Source organism: Pinus tabuliformis, chromosome X, assembly GCF_031772625.1.
Source record: "Pinus tabuliformis cultivar Carrire ecotype Pingquan chromosome X, CPIR1, whole genome shotgun sequence".
Taxonomy (NCBI): Eukaryota; Viridiplantae; Streptophyta; class Pinopsida; order Pinales; family Pinaceae; genus Pinus; species Pinus tabuliformis.
This window is the reverse complement of record NC_142308.1, coordinates 1,256,281,553-1,256,295,904: the sequence shown is the minus strand read 5'-3', so window position 1 is coordinate 1,256,295,904 and position 14,352 is coordinate 1,256,281,553. Positions and strand designations below refer to the sequence as shown.

General features: G+C 36.8%; 1 pseudogene; it reads right to left on the bottom strand.

Moving 5' to 3' along the window:
- Positions 1-2,248: 2,248 nt before the first annotated feature.
- Positions 2,249-14,352, bottom strand: part of LOC149144549 (uncharacterized) — a 34,476-nt pseudogene continuing 22,372 nt past the window's right edge.

Here is a 14,352-nt window from a genome sequence, read left to right as displayed (position 1 = left end):
AATTTGAATTCCCAACGTTTTTCTCTTCTGGTTGTATTTTATTGTGAATTATTTATAAAAAAAAAAAGTATATAGTATAGAAATTGGTCCTTACACTTGGTATCAAAGCTATGTTGATCCCTTAAGACCTATGGGCCCTTGCATGCATGACTAGTTTTGTTAATTATCTTCTTTTGATCAACTATGGCATGGGGAATTTGGGTAAATTGTATGAAAAACAAGCCAACACCACAATTTCTCGCATGTTAATGTCCCAACACCATAACAATTTCTCGCATGTTAATTTCCCATGGCCTGTCATTAAATTTTTCAATTAACAAGAGCAGCAGTCAAGTTGAATATTAGGAAGCCTATTTTAATGTTGCATACTTGGTTGCAAAGGAAGCATAATTGTATCCACTAAGATTGGCTTTTCAAAAAGAGTAAGAGACTATTGAATCTTTGACATTTTATTTTTAGACAAGTTTTGAAGATAAACAAAATCAGCTATCATATAAAGAAGGTTCGTCCTTGCAACCGAATACAAGCAGTGCAATATAGGAACCCATTTCACAAGACATATTTCATTATTTTTAACACTCAATCTATTTATAACTTTCTTAAAGTTTGAGTTTATATGTCCATTCTTTTGTTAGTGGTTGAACATCCCTTGAATATTAGTACTGCATCATCATGAAATATTGCCTATAGATCATTTGCAGACCACTGATCTTCCATTATTGTGTTACTATTTTGTTATAACTTATGTATTATAGCATTTCGTTTTTTTTTAAAGCAGAACATTCAGTAGCATCTGAGTTCATGTCCTTTAGCAATTTGAGATGAAAACAATTGATGATTCCTAGAATCCCAATGCAGATGTGTTCCATTTCTTTTATGATTTACTTGCTAGTGATTTTATCCTTAGTAGGAATGTAGAAAAGCCCACACAGCTAAAACTAAGAGCTTGCTTTAGAATGATTGCAAGTTTGACTAGAATTGTACAAAACTTAAGCAGAAAATTGCTAAGTAAAGTGTTCCAAGGGAACACGTCTCACTTGTGATATATATATATATATATATATATATATATATATATATATATATATATATATATATATATATATATAAAAGGTTGGTCCATTTGTGGGTGTATAAAAGAGGCAGGTCAACTGTTTGACAAATTTCCTCAACGAAATTTCACTGCATGGAATGCGATGATTATAGGATATGCACAACATGGGCTAACAAAGGAGGCCCTTGAGCTCTATTCAGAAATTGAAATGACAGGAATGAAACCAAAGACATAAATAGGCATGGATTTTTTGACAATTTGGACCTTTCTGGTTTTACAAAAACATTTCCGAATGGGGATATTATCTGGGAAAGTGTTCCATTGGGAATTCTCAGTTTACATAAGATTTACACCTCAAACCTTTGAAGGTGTTTTCTCTTGTCAAAATTATCTGCCATAATCACATCCTCAACATTCCTTGAAGCAGAATGATACATATGTGCACCCAGCCTGCCCACAAAATATATGAATCAAATCCAGATTTTAAGCTGAGACAGTAAACCTACCTGCCTTGATCAAGCGCCGTTATATTCGCACAAACCGAAAGAACAGTCGGGAAAGTAAAATCATTTGGCCTCAACCCCATCATCAACACTTGCCAAAACACCTTGAGAGCCTCTTCATCTTTCCCATTCAGAGCATACCCTGCAATCATTCCTTTCAGGCATATAGTCAAACACTTGTCCCGCTTCCTCGACAACACGACATTTAGAATACATGTCAATAAGAGCACTACCTACTAAGATATCTGAATCAAACCTTGTCTTGAGAATAGAAGCATGAACATGTCTGCCCTCTTCTAGAGCCACAATTCTGGTGCCTACCTTGACCACGCTAGCAAATGTGAATCATTCAATCTCATTCGTGCTCTTTGCATCCACCCAAATAGTTTTAAGGCTTCCTCTTCGGGTCCATTCTGAGCATACCCAGTGACTATGGTGGTCCATGTGATTACTTCCCTTGATATAAAATAAAAATATATAGTATAGATCCGGTCTTTAGAAAAAGGCTAAGATCTTACCAAATGCCAGCTTACAAGGCAAGCATAAAAAGTAGTTGTGCCTTTAGATCGATCAAAGATCGAGCCTTGCAACAATGAAGTTGAAAAGTAGTTAATCACCAACTTATGACATGTAAAGACAATGTCAACATGCAACAAAATGAAGACAGATCACCAAATCTTCTTAGCTCCAATATGCTTTTCTCTTATGCAACGTTACAGTTTTTCGTAAGCACGAAACCTGTTGCACAATTTCTGGAGAGATGCAACTGAATGTTGCATTGCATTCAGTTTCAAGTCCCTTGACATAGCCTGGTAGTCATTTTCGTGCATCTTAATCAGTCGACCAACATAGACATGCTGCATAGTTGTGAGCCTTTGTAAAGGTGCAGTTTTTCTATCCCTCTGTCTTTTGCCAAATGCAGATTTCAGATCATCCTCTTCTAAGTCACTGCCACTGTCGATAACTTGAAACTCGAGATCCTTAATTTCACCATTGTCTTCATTGGGCAGATTCGGCTCCGGCGGCTTCTGCAAGCTTTCAACCTTGACAATGTTCTCACAACGGCTTACTGCCCCAATCAAATTTGGATTAGAGGCCACCCCGAACGAATGATAGATTCAAATAACGGTGCTAATCTCGTCCCAATTTCCACTTGTCAGTTCTCTGAGCTTTAGAGAGGCGGGCTTGAAAACACGCGGCTTAACCCTTGGAAGACACCTATGCTTTCATCAAATCTAGTAGTGATATTAGATATTCAAGATAAAGGGTTTCTTGAACTGATGTTGAACTGGAAGTGAAAGAATGAGTGGCCTACAAAATAGCATCAAATCTGCCTTTGTGTAACCCACGTTGATTGATACATATAACCCATTTGCAACATATTTTTATTTGTTCTTTTAAAAAGAAACAATTCCCAGATTCATTTTTCTGTTCTCAAAAACATAAAATAATGTCCATTTTCAATAATGCTCCGGGCGAATTCAGCGATATGAGCAAAATTTGATTTGAGAAATCCAATATTGTCATTCTGATTTTGTTTCGTAATGGTTGTTTAGAAATTTACCTGCTTATGAATTAACATTGTCCACAATTTTCATTCTCCTTGTTACATCAAAATCTTTTCCCTTTAATGTCAATTTAGAACTTTGGTTCAGCCCAACAGTTCAGAAAGTTAGAGATGATGATGAAATATAATTATCCATTTAAATTAAGTAAATAAAAATAAGCTCACCCCCCTAATATAAAAATGAAATTATAAAATTATTTTTCAAGATAAGCATTGTATTATGGTGTGAATTCATGAGATTGATGTCATTGCATTTATGGTTTTATTTCTGTGCAACTATAAATGATTATTCACTGACGTTGTTTATATTGTTATGATTCATGCATGTTATATATGTAACTATATGTAGAACTCAGAGGTTCTATTCATAAGTTATTTCCTACGCTGCAATAAAGTGTAAATGAAGAACCCTCTGGATTTGATGTCCTATACTTTTAAAGGAATGGATAATCGGTGCATTCCATTGAAGACTAGACGTTACATAGAGAATATTTGATTATAAACATAATGTTCTACATAGTCAAATAAAATATCTTTTGAATGTTTCGAGGTCAAGACATTATTCATCTAGATGAATTTCTTAGCCATTCCAAATAATGGTTTATAGATTGATTCCAAAAGGTTACATATCAAATGTTTATGTGGTTTTCTTAGGAGGCTAAATGCAAAGCGTGAGCAAGTGCTGAGAGGAAATAGATTGAATAAAAGATACAATATAAGGAAGAAATAAAATAACCTTTGGTTGGTTTGAGACCAAACTTGGTTTGCAAATGGCTAGATGATGTTGCAGGCACATTACAAGGTTTTGAATAATGCAAGCAAAAAAAAAAAACGCATATGGAAACATGGCTAAAGCAATGAAAAAAAAAAACGCATATGGAAATGTGGCTAAAGCAACGAAGAAGACTGGATGAGGAGAGGTGGAGATATCAATATATCTCTAGATATTTTGCATTTGCATTCATGTAAGTGTATTCATGTACTCATACAATCATATATTGAACTTTAGGTCTAGATAATGTTAAAAATAGAAAAAGAGATTTTAGTGTGTCCATATAGTTAGTTTTGAAGTGCTTCAGAATTTGTCTTTCAGTATGTAGTGCAGAATCCCTAATGTGGTCAATAGAACTATTATTTAGCCCAAATTTTATTTAAAGGAAGCTTCCATAAAGGTTGTTAAATGTTTATTTAATGTTTATATGAAGGTTGTTGAAAATGATGGCTTGGAAGTTTATTTGCAGAAGTTATGGAAATTTAAGAAATATATTTGTTAGTTTAAATGCTTATTTAATGAAAGTTTACATGAACATTGTTGAACGAGAGTTGGAAGTTTATGAGCAAAAGTTATGTTTATGAAATATTTTTGTTAGTATGTAATGAGTAGTATGTTTAATTTTATTGAATGATGATAAATAAAGTGATACATGGTTATGAATTTTTTTTTTGTAATGTAATAGGAATATTGTTAAGTAATATGTTTTTTTGTTTTGTTTTGTTTAATATGTAATGTAATAGGAATATTGTTAAGTAATATGTTTAATTTTATTGAATGATGGTTTGGAGTTTTATATGTAAAAGTAATTTTATGAAATATTTTAGTATGCAAATTAATATAAATATTGTTGATTAATATGTTTAATTTTTAAAAGTCAATAAAATGTTAAACTAAAATAATAAAACATGTTTGTTTCATTTAGATTTAAAATGAAACTAAAATTCTAAGAGCAACCATGTTAGAAACATTAAATAGACAAAAGTAAAAGGAAAATGATATATATTAGACCAACTTAAAAAATAAATAAAATAAATAGAATTTAGTTATAAAGAATTATAAACAACAAGTATTGAAGAGCATGAGAATAATAAAAATATGATCAAAATCATTAGCAAGAGAAAATTCTTGGTAAGAGGTCACATTTGAGTATTTCTTGTCTAAGAAACACTAATATTGACTTGGTGGAAGACTAGTAAGTTACAAGTGAAAATGTAATTCCTTACTATGAATATCTTTGGTTTACACAAAGGCGCTGCATTGATAGCCAAATATGAGGGGTGGGGGATTTCTCTTTTTTTTAAAGAGAATCACTAGTATGGATAATGAAGGAAGAATCATTTCAAACTAGTTGTTAGTGATTCATAATTGATCAGCTATGGCTAGCATGATTCACCAACGTGAATCCTAAAACTATTTTTAAGATATAACCTATTTTTATGTGCTTTTGATATTATGTGATTACCAATCATTGTAAATTCAAATTCGAACAAGCTTGGTGTTGCAAATGACCAAAGTCAATAACATGCGAAGGATCTGAAATATAATGACGTAAAATAGAAACTTGAAACACATCATGCATACGTGCTAAAGATGGAGGTAAGGCAAGCCTATATGCCACCGACCCTTTCCTTTCTAAGATTTCAAAAGGTCCCACAAACTATGGAGACAATTTTTCTACCTTTCCAAATTTTATAGAGTTTTTTTTGGGGCCTTACTCTTAGGAACACCCTATCCCCCACTTCATAGCTTCGATCTACCCGATGAGCATAAGCATAGCTCTTTTGTCAATCTTGTGCTTCTTTTAGCATTCTCTTAATCATAGTCAATTTTTCTTCCATCTCTTGCACCACTTCTGGTCCCATTAATACTCAGTCCTCTAGTCGGTCCCAACTGAGAGGTGTTCTGCAGGGTCTTCCATATAAGAACTCAAATAGCGCCATCTTAATGGAACTCTGATAACTACTTTGGAGGATACCAAAAAGATGCATCACCATTTTCCTTACCTATTCCAAGGACTTCGAGACGAAGTCCATTATTAAGAGGGGGTGTATGTAGTGCCCCGCTCTAGTTGACTGGCAATGATATGTCACTAACATTTATTTAGCCCTAAGGCCCACACTTTATTCTTTGAGGACCTCAGGTTGAGGATCCGGACATATGACTCCATTATTAGTGGTTGTGATATTAGTGGTTGTGATGTTTATGTATGTTATCCATTGATATTATGATGAAGATAGCATTAATGGTTATGTATGTATCTATTGGTATTATGCTGATTGTAGCATTTATGGATATGTGTGCTCTCTACTGATATCATGATGATAATAGCTTTGATGGATAGGTATGTTTCCATTGATGTTATGATGATGATAGCCATGATGAATGTGCCCCCATGTTACCTACTTGCATTAGTTCTGGTTCACAATGAGCAATGATTGCGAATGACTAGGTGATGTTAGTGATTCTATTATGACCATGACTAACATTGAGAAACCTTGTTACTGATGATTATTGAGTATGGCAAGAAACCAGTAGAGGCACTCACATATGACGAGTTGGTGACACCTGGTTTGATGAAAATCTATATTATTTTATCTTTGAAATTCTAAGTCGATTTTGAAACCTGCTATATATGTTTATCTATTTTCTGATGATATATTAATCGTTGCAGGCACAGATTAGTTGCTTGGCTGAATGACTCACATATGGGTGATGGGGTTGTACAAGTGGATGGAACTACATGGGAGGGGTGGGACAGTGTCCCTAATCTCACCCATTAGCACTCCTGTCATGACTTGGGCTGGAAAGGTTGAAACACCTTCGCCTTGAAGATCACGATGCCATGAGGGCAGGTCCCAAAGTTGGGTCGCTCATTAGGATTTTACCGGGGGCGCGCATCAAGGCGGATTCCTTGATCCCCGACACCATTAGTCTCACTATAGCAGGCAACATAAGAGATGATAGTGGTCCATGTCGTTGCACCTATACTTTTCCCTCGTAATCACTGAATGCTTGAAGGGCAAGTGGTGTGGCACCCTTGGAACTTCAAGGGAATTTCTTGAATGGCACGACCAACTTGGCACCCTTGGCATCACAAATAAACTATTAGGTGTGGCACCCTTGGAACTTCATGGGAATTTCCTGAAGGGCATGACCAAACTTGGCACCCTTGGAATCATTAAAAATAAATTAATTAATAAATATAATCAAGAAATGAAAACTAGGTAAATTTACATCAAGGGAAAATGATGTTAGAAACTGAGGTAATTAAATCAAAAATAAAACTTGGGTTAAGTGGATCATGGGAAGAAATAAAATATTTTATTAGATATCATTTTGGGATTCAACTGCGTTAAGTAAGTCATTCATGTATGACCATTTCCATGAGAGGTAGTCGTAACTGACTAATTTCTCATGATTTTTGAATAGTTCACTTAGCACTCATTGCATCGGGTGATGCTCACAGGGTGAAGAAGTGGGATTGAAACTAGTGAAATGTGGAGAACGAATCACATAGCATCAATCATCACTTCCGGGGCTTGCACCCGGTAACCAGGACTTCCCAGGAGGTCACCCATCCCAGAACTCCTCTGGCTCAAGCGCGCTTAACTGTGGAGTTTTTCCCCACAATCAAGCCCACTTAGCTTGCTACCCCATTTGCAAAACCTTAGCAAGTATTGTGCCTCATGAACCATTCAAGTAGAGATCCCTTGACTCTTTTTTTGAATTTAAGTATGGGGGTTTACGCAGTGCATTATATTAGATATCATTTTGGGATTCAACTGCGTTAAGTAAGTCATTCATGTATGACCATTTCCATGAGAGGTAGTCGTAACTGACTAATTTCTCATGATTTTTGAATAGTTCACTTAGCACTCATTGCATCGGGTGATGCTCACAGGGGTGAAGAAGTGGGATTGAAACTAGTGAAATGTGGAGAACGAATCACATAGCATCAATCATCACTTCCGGGGCTTGCACCCGGTAACCAGGACTTCCCAGGAGGTCACCCATCCCAGAACTCCTCTGGCTCAAGCGCGCTTAACTGTGGAGTTTTTCCCCACAATCAAGCCCACTTAGCTTGCTACCCCATTTGCAAAACCTTAAGCGCGCTTGAGCCAGAGGAGTTCTGGGATGGGTGACCTCCTGGGAAGTCCTGGTTACCGGGTGCAAGCCCCGGAAGTGATGATTGATGCTATGTGATTCGTTCTCCACATTTCACTAGTTTCAATCCCACTTCTTCACCCTTGTGAGCATCACCCGATGCAATGAGTGCTAAGTGAACTATTCAAAAATCATGAGAAATTAGTCAGTTACGACTACCTCTCATGGAAATGGTCATACATGAATGACTTACTTAACGCAGTTGAATCCCAAAATGATATCTAATATAATGCACTGCGTAAACCCCCATACTTAAATTCAAAAAAAAAAAAAATTATCTTAAAAACTCTACCCTCCCCATCTTGGAAAATATTAGGTAGATTATGTAGTTTAATTAGGTAAAAAGGGGAAAGAGGGATATAATTGTAACGATAAAGATTAATCCTAAAATAGTTAAACCTAATTAAGGGAAGAGGATGGTGAATTAAAATAAGATTAATAAATTAAATTTTAGAGAAATGTAGAGAACCTCCACCAACATAAGAATATCCATCTAAGAGATAACTTGAGTTAAATTAGGGAGTAGATAGGGGATCAAATCTTGACTCATTAATTGACTTTAGTAATGAACACAAATTAAGGAGTAACAAGGGGGATCAAGAGGCAAATAGGAGAAGAAATAGGAATCTTGTTGAGGTGAGGAAAATATTAGTTTTAAATTAAAATTGAAGTAAATAATTTTGGAGACCCTTGATGAGAGAGTGACACATGGGTGGGTGAATAATCAAACAATTGAATTATAAAAAAATAATTAATTATGCATGACGTGCCAAGCGTCACCTATGAGGACTCCTATAAAAGAAGGAGCAAGCCATGGGAGAAGGGACTTTTAAGAACCCTATGGTTGGATGGATGAGACGATGTCAGAGCAGTGATTACGAAACTATAGTGAGTTTGGTGAGGTAGAGGATTTTAGAGAGGGGACTCTTGAGCCAAGGAGTGCATTCCTCCATTGTACAACCTCATTGTAGCTCGGGGGTCCGCGGGGAAGAAGAGTACCCAAGGAGTAGGCTAGGAGGTTAACTGGTGAGTCATCGCATTCGGATCAAGTACGTCATCATTCACTCTCAGAGGTGACCGACAACGAGGGAATACAAGTAACAACAATCAAATGGAGTCTCGTCTTCTGGTGAATGGTACATATGTGTTGCAATATTATTTTGTATGATTGCTTTATGGTATTAGTTAAATGTATGTAAATTTTATGATATGTTCAGTGAAATGAATTTTAGGAATGTGTTAGACAGTGCTGAATAAATTTGAATTCCCAACGTTTTTCTCTTTTGGTTGTATTTTATTGTGAATTATTAAAATATATATCTATCTATATATATATATATTGTATAGAAACTGGTCCTTACAGGGTTCCACCTCCGACCATAATCCACAATCATTAATCAACCAACTCAAGAGGGGCATCGATTTGACCCCATAGTCCTAGTGGAAATAAGGCACACTCCTTATTCCACCAAACGACCGTCTCTTTTACTAAATTCTACAGTTGTTCTTAATTTTTATTATTCAAAAATCCCTAAGAATAGAAAAATATTACCATCAACAATAAAAAGTAAGATAGTGAGTTTCTTTACTTTTATGTTTATATAAGATTTGATGAATCACGTTTTGATTCTAGACTTGTTTTCACGAAAGCATGCCACATTGTTTAAACCTTCCTTGTTGAATACACTCTAGGTGATCCACATATAGGGAATTCTTTCTTGTGGTGCAATATACCACTATATAGTTGGAGAAAGGTTTTTGAGGTGATATTTGTGCCCAACCTCTTGTTGCCACGACGTCTAGATCTTCCTAGTGAGGATTTGCACTAGGCCTGCAAAATTGTATTGTAGCAGACCCTTTCAAAGAAATTTTTTGCAACAATTGATAACAAGATAGGGTTGGATACAAGATGCAATTTGCAACTTTGTTGGTCCCAATCATTCTTAAACAAATAGCCCTCCAAATTTGGCTTTTAGACCCCATAGTTGTCATTCTAGTTTAAACATTATTGTTTCCTTTCAACCACTCTAAAAATAAAAGTAAAAATCTCTCTTTTATTTTCTATTTGCATAAATCTGCAATATATTTCATGAAATATCACAAATCATATTAGTCCTAAGTCTAAAACACTTTGAAATTATTATCATTCATTAGATTTAGTTTCTTTTATTTATTTTCCCCCGTGTCTAAGAACAATTGGCCTACAACGTGTGAACAAGATACTAGGGTTACACTAGGTATGACTCTTCAATTATCCCTAGGGTCTGTCTTGTACCTTCCATTAGCCCTAAGGTATTACTTGTATATATAAGGCATTGAGATTTAAAGGGAGGGTTTTAGGTGGTAATACAAATCCATAACTAGAGTTCAAAATATCAAAAAGATAAATGAAAATAGAAAGAAAGGGAGAAGAATTAGAAGATCCATACTTGTACTTGATGTTAGTTGATTATGTAGGAGCTTGTTGAGACATGGAAATAATGCGAGTGTGGTAATATCAATTCTAACAAAGCATGTTACCCATCAAAAGTGTCTGACCCCATTGGCGAAAAATTCTCCTAGATATCTCCACTCAACAACATGTAGCCCCTGAAAACCACCAGTGTAGTTGATACATTGAGCAATTTGATCTTTGCTCCTTGCTTCAGTCATATGTCCCATCACACGTCTTTCGAGAACATAGGCTTGAAGGTGGGATATCCTACCCAAAAGGTATGTTTTTCATTGTGCAATCGGGTGCTTATGCTTGTTTTTCCTTGGGCATCCTTGGTATGGATTACTGAGTGACTTGGAAAAAAGGAATGGTTTTGACAGTAGTTTTGTTCCCTCACCTAAAACTTGGGGGGTGCTAATCCTCAATCCTGGTCTCGTGGGATCTGCCCAATTTCCCTATGGCTTTGGGAAGGGCTAGTTGGGAAACCCTAAATTTGGTAGTGCGGTCCCATTTTCCCCATCCACATTTTTCACTCCCCTTTGTTGATTTTTGGTAGCATCGGATGTGCTCTAGCCTTGAAATTTGGGGAAGAGGCTAAGGCACATGAGATCTCCAAGACCCATAAATCGTTTGGACAAATTCCACCCGGATGAGAGATATAAAAATAATTAATATTTTTAATGAGACCCTAAGTCTAAACTTAGGAAAATTAAAATATTAATGTGTATTAATATAAAATGGGTGAGAAACTTCTAAATAACGAGTATCAAGCTAGATCTAATCTTAGCCGAATCTTAGCTGTTGGTTAGGGACTTAATATCGGTCGTTGAATCGCCAACGGAAAAAGTATAAAAGGGGGCTTGAGGGTTAGTTGGAGACACACAAAGAGAGATCAAGAATTCGATTTTCTGGGGTTGGGTTTGTTGAGGAAATCGAGTGAGTGATCAATTGCAGTGAGGGGCAGTTCAGCAAGAGGATTTCGATCCAAGGTTGAAGGATACATATCAAAGAGGCAGCAGAGTGTCAGAAGAGACAATGCAGAGCCTAGGAGGGCTAACGAAGAGGCAGCAAGGGTTGACGCAAAGGCTAAGGAGGCCAGTGTAGAGGACGTAGAGGGCCAAAGAAGCTAATGCAAAGGCCGTAGAGGCTGATGCAAAGCATGCAGTGAGCTTCAGAGGCCACGCTGAGGTGATTCAGTGGGACGGACTGAGAGTTGATTGGCTGACACAGAGCCAGAGAGGGTGACGCAGTTCCAGAGGAGTGTGTGGAGCAGCTTTCGTTGTCCAACACAAGGAACAGTCGGAGTCACTGTGGGATTGTTCATCTAGTTGCTGATCAGTCAAAATATCTATCTCCGAATAAAGGTATTGCTACCAAGGATATTCTCTCAAGTTTGATCCATTTCTGCCACCCTAATTGTATTCAGAATCTGTATAATAATAAAACCCTCATATATGTTGCATTAGTTTTCCCGCATTGGGTTTTTCGGGGACAATTGTCCAAAAATAACAGTGTCCCTTGTGTTGTCTTAGTTTATTTCAGTTATTGATCTGTATATTTGTGAAGGTTTCATTTTTGTTTACTTCAATATTTATGTATTTAAATAACTTGTTAATGTAAAGAACAAGTACGAGATAGTAAACCAAAAAATACAGTAGGGGTTTCTAATGTCCTAGATTCAGAAATTTTCACACCCTCCACACATTACAACCCCTAATCCACATTTTTCACTCCCCTCCACGCATTACAACCCCTATTTATTCATGTTCCTTCTCTGGGTCCACAAGGCATTAGCACACCCCCTCCCCTTGACCACATGTCCGGTTCGGGCATAGAAATGTTTCCTCAGAGATTGATGTAGTTAAAAGAATGTGAAGATATTATTATGGCCACAAGCAAGAAACAAAAGAAAAAAACGATTATAAAATGAAAGATATGGTTAGGACATTTGATATAGCACATGGGCAAAATCTGCGCATGAGATATACTCCTTATTATGGCCATCATCCCTGGTTCTGAGGGCGCTATGAGTGCCCCCAAATCATTGAGGAACCCATGCATGTCCCAACCCCTGGTGAGCGATGAATTGCGCCACCTTAAGGGGGTAATAACTACTTATATCTTACACAACATGCTCTCATTTCCTGGAGCCGCGACCAACAATACAAAGAAAAATCAAGAAAAGGCAAAAGGAACATAAAGAATGTGAAAATTCCTAACCCGAAATGCCTATTGTAGTAAACTAATGTTACTTCTCCTACTTGATTAAATCATGCAAGTTATTTACTGTCTTCTATGGTAAATTTCGAAGAAAATACAATTGTAGCCTTCACTTAATTTACATATATGCAGAAACAAAATACTAAGCAAGAAATAAAAATACAACACATAGGACACAATTATTTTTGGACAAATAGTCCCCGAAAAAACCCAATGCGGGAACACTGGTGCAACAGCTCTGAGGGTTTATTATTATGTAGGAGAAATTATGAGTACAATTCTCGGATGCTAAACTAGAAATCTGATACACAGAGAATACTAAACAAAATATTGGTGAAATGATCTCACCCCGTCACTGGAGAATCAGTGACTGATCCCACTGCTTTGGAGGCTCTGCGTCACTCTCTTCGTGGCCACTGCGCAGAACTATGTCACCTTGAGAAGCTTCTATGTCACCCCTCCTCGGTATTACGTTGCCTCTCCTCTGGATCCTCTTCTCGTTGAGAAATTGACTTTCTGCCTCCCAGACTCACATCCTGGCTTCTGGCAACTGAACTTCGCCTTCCCTTAGCATGAACTCGACTTCCTCTCAATGATTGCATTTCCTCTACGTCAGCACTACATAGGCCAGAATCAACCTTCCTTTGGATGTCTTTCTGTCCTCTCTCTCCCTCATACTCTCCGGAAATTTCTTCTCCCAGATTCTCACTGCTCCTCTGCTGCAAGATCTCCTCAATCGATTTTCCTCCTCATAACTTCTTACTTCAAAAAATCAATTTTCTCAATCTCTCTGTGTGTTTTCCAAATGACCCTCAAGCCACTTCTTATATCTTCCTATTGGAAAATCAATGGCCTAGATTACATCTTAATCAAAGGCTCATATCATTTTGGCTTGATTCGTGGATTTTTCTAGAAGTTCCACCCCTGATTAGAATAATACCCATTAATGTTTTAATGTTCCTAAGTTTAGACTTATGAACTCGATTAAAAATATTAATTATTTTAATAAAACCACTTCTGGGTGGAATTTCCCAAAAGGCTTTCTGGGTTCTTTGGAATACCTCTCCCCAAGCCTCCCTGCAAATTTCGAGGCTTAAATCACATTCGATGCTACCACAAATCAATGAAGAATGGTGGAAAAACAAATAATATGGTAACTCATGTATCCACTATTGCTCCCTCCTACATCTATACGCCAAAATAATCATCATTTCCATCCTTGAACCCATGTCATTTGGCCTTGGTACCCCCATGTCCCCATCAATTCATCATCATTCACATGACACCTATCAATTAAAGGATGTACCAGGGCCCTGTCTTTCCCCTTAGGGACTGCGAACACCTAATAGGGTTGTTTATTACCAACTCCTACCTAGGGAGGTAACACCAAATTTGGAAAGGAATCCCTCGATGAAGTCTCAATGTGCCCTTGATAAAAGGTTTGGTTCACTTAGATGTACTAATGAATTATTGTACCTAATTGCGAGGATGTGCATTGGATATTATATGTAATTGGTAGGTGGTTTCATCATGGGTTGGGCAACATAAGTAGGGCCCATGTCCACAATAGGATCATATTGACACTCCTAGGTGAAGCATTGAGAGTCATGGGACTCCCATCATGTGCAGAGCATC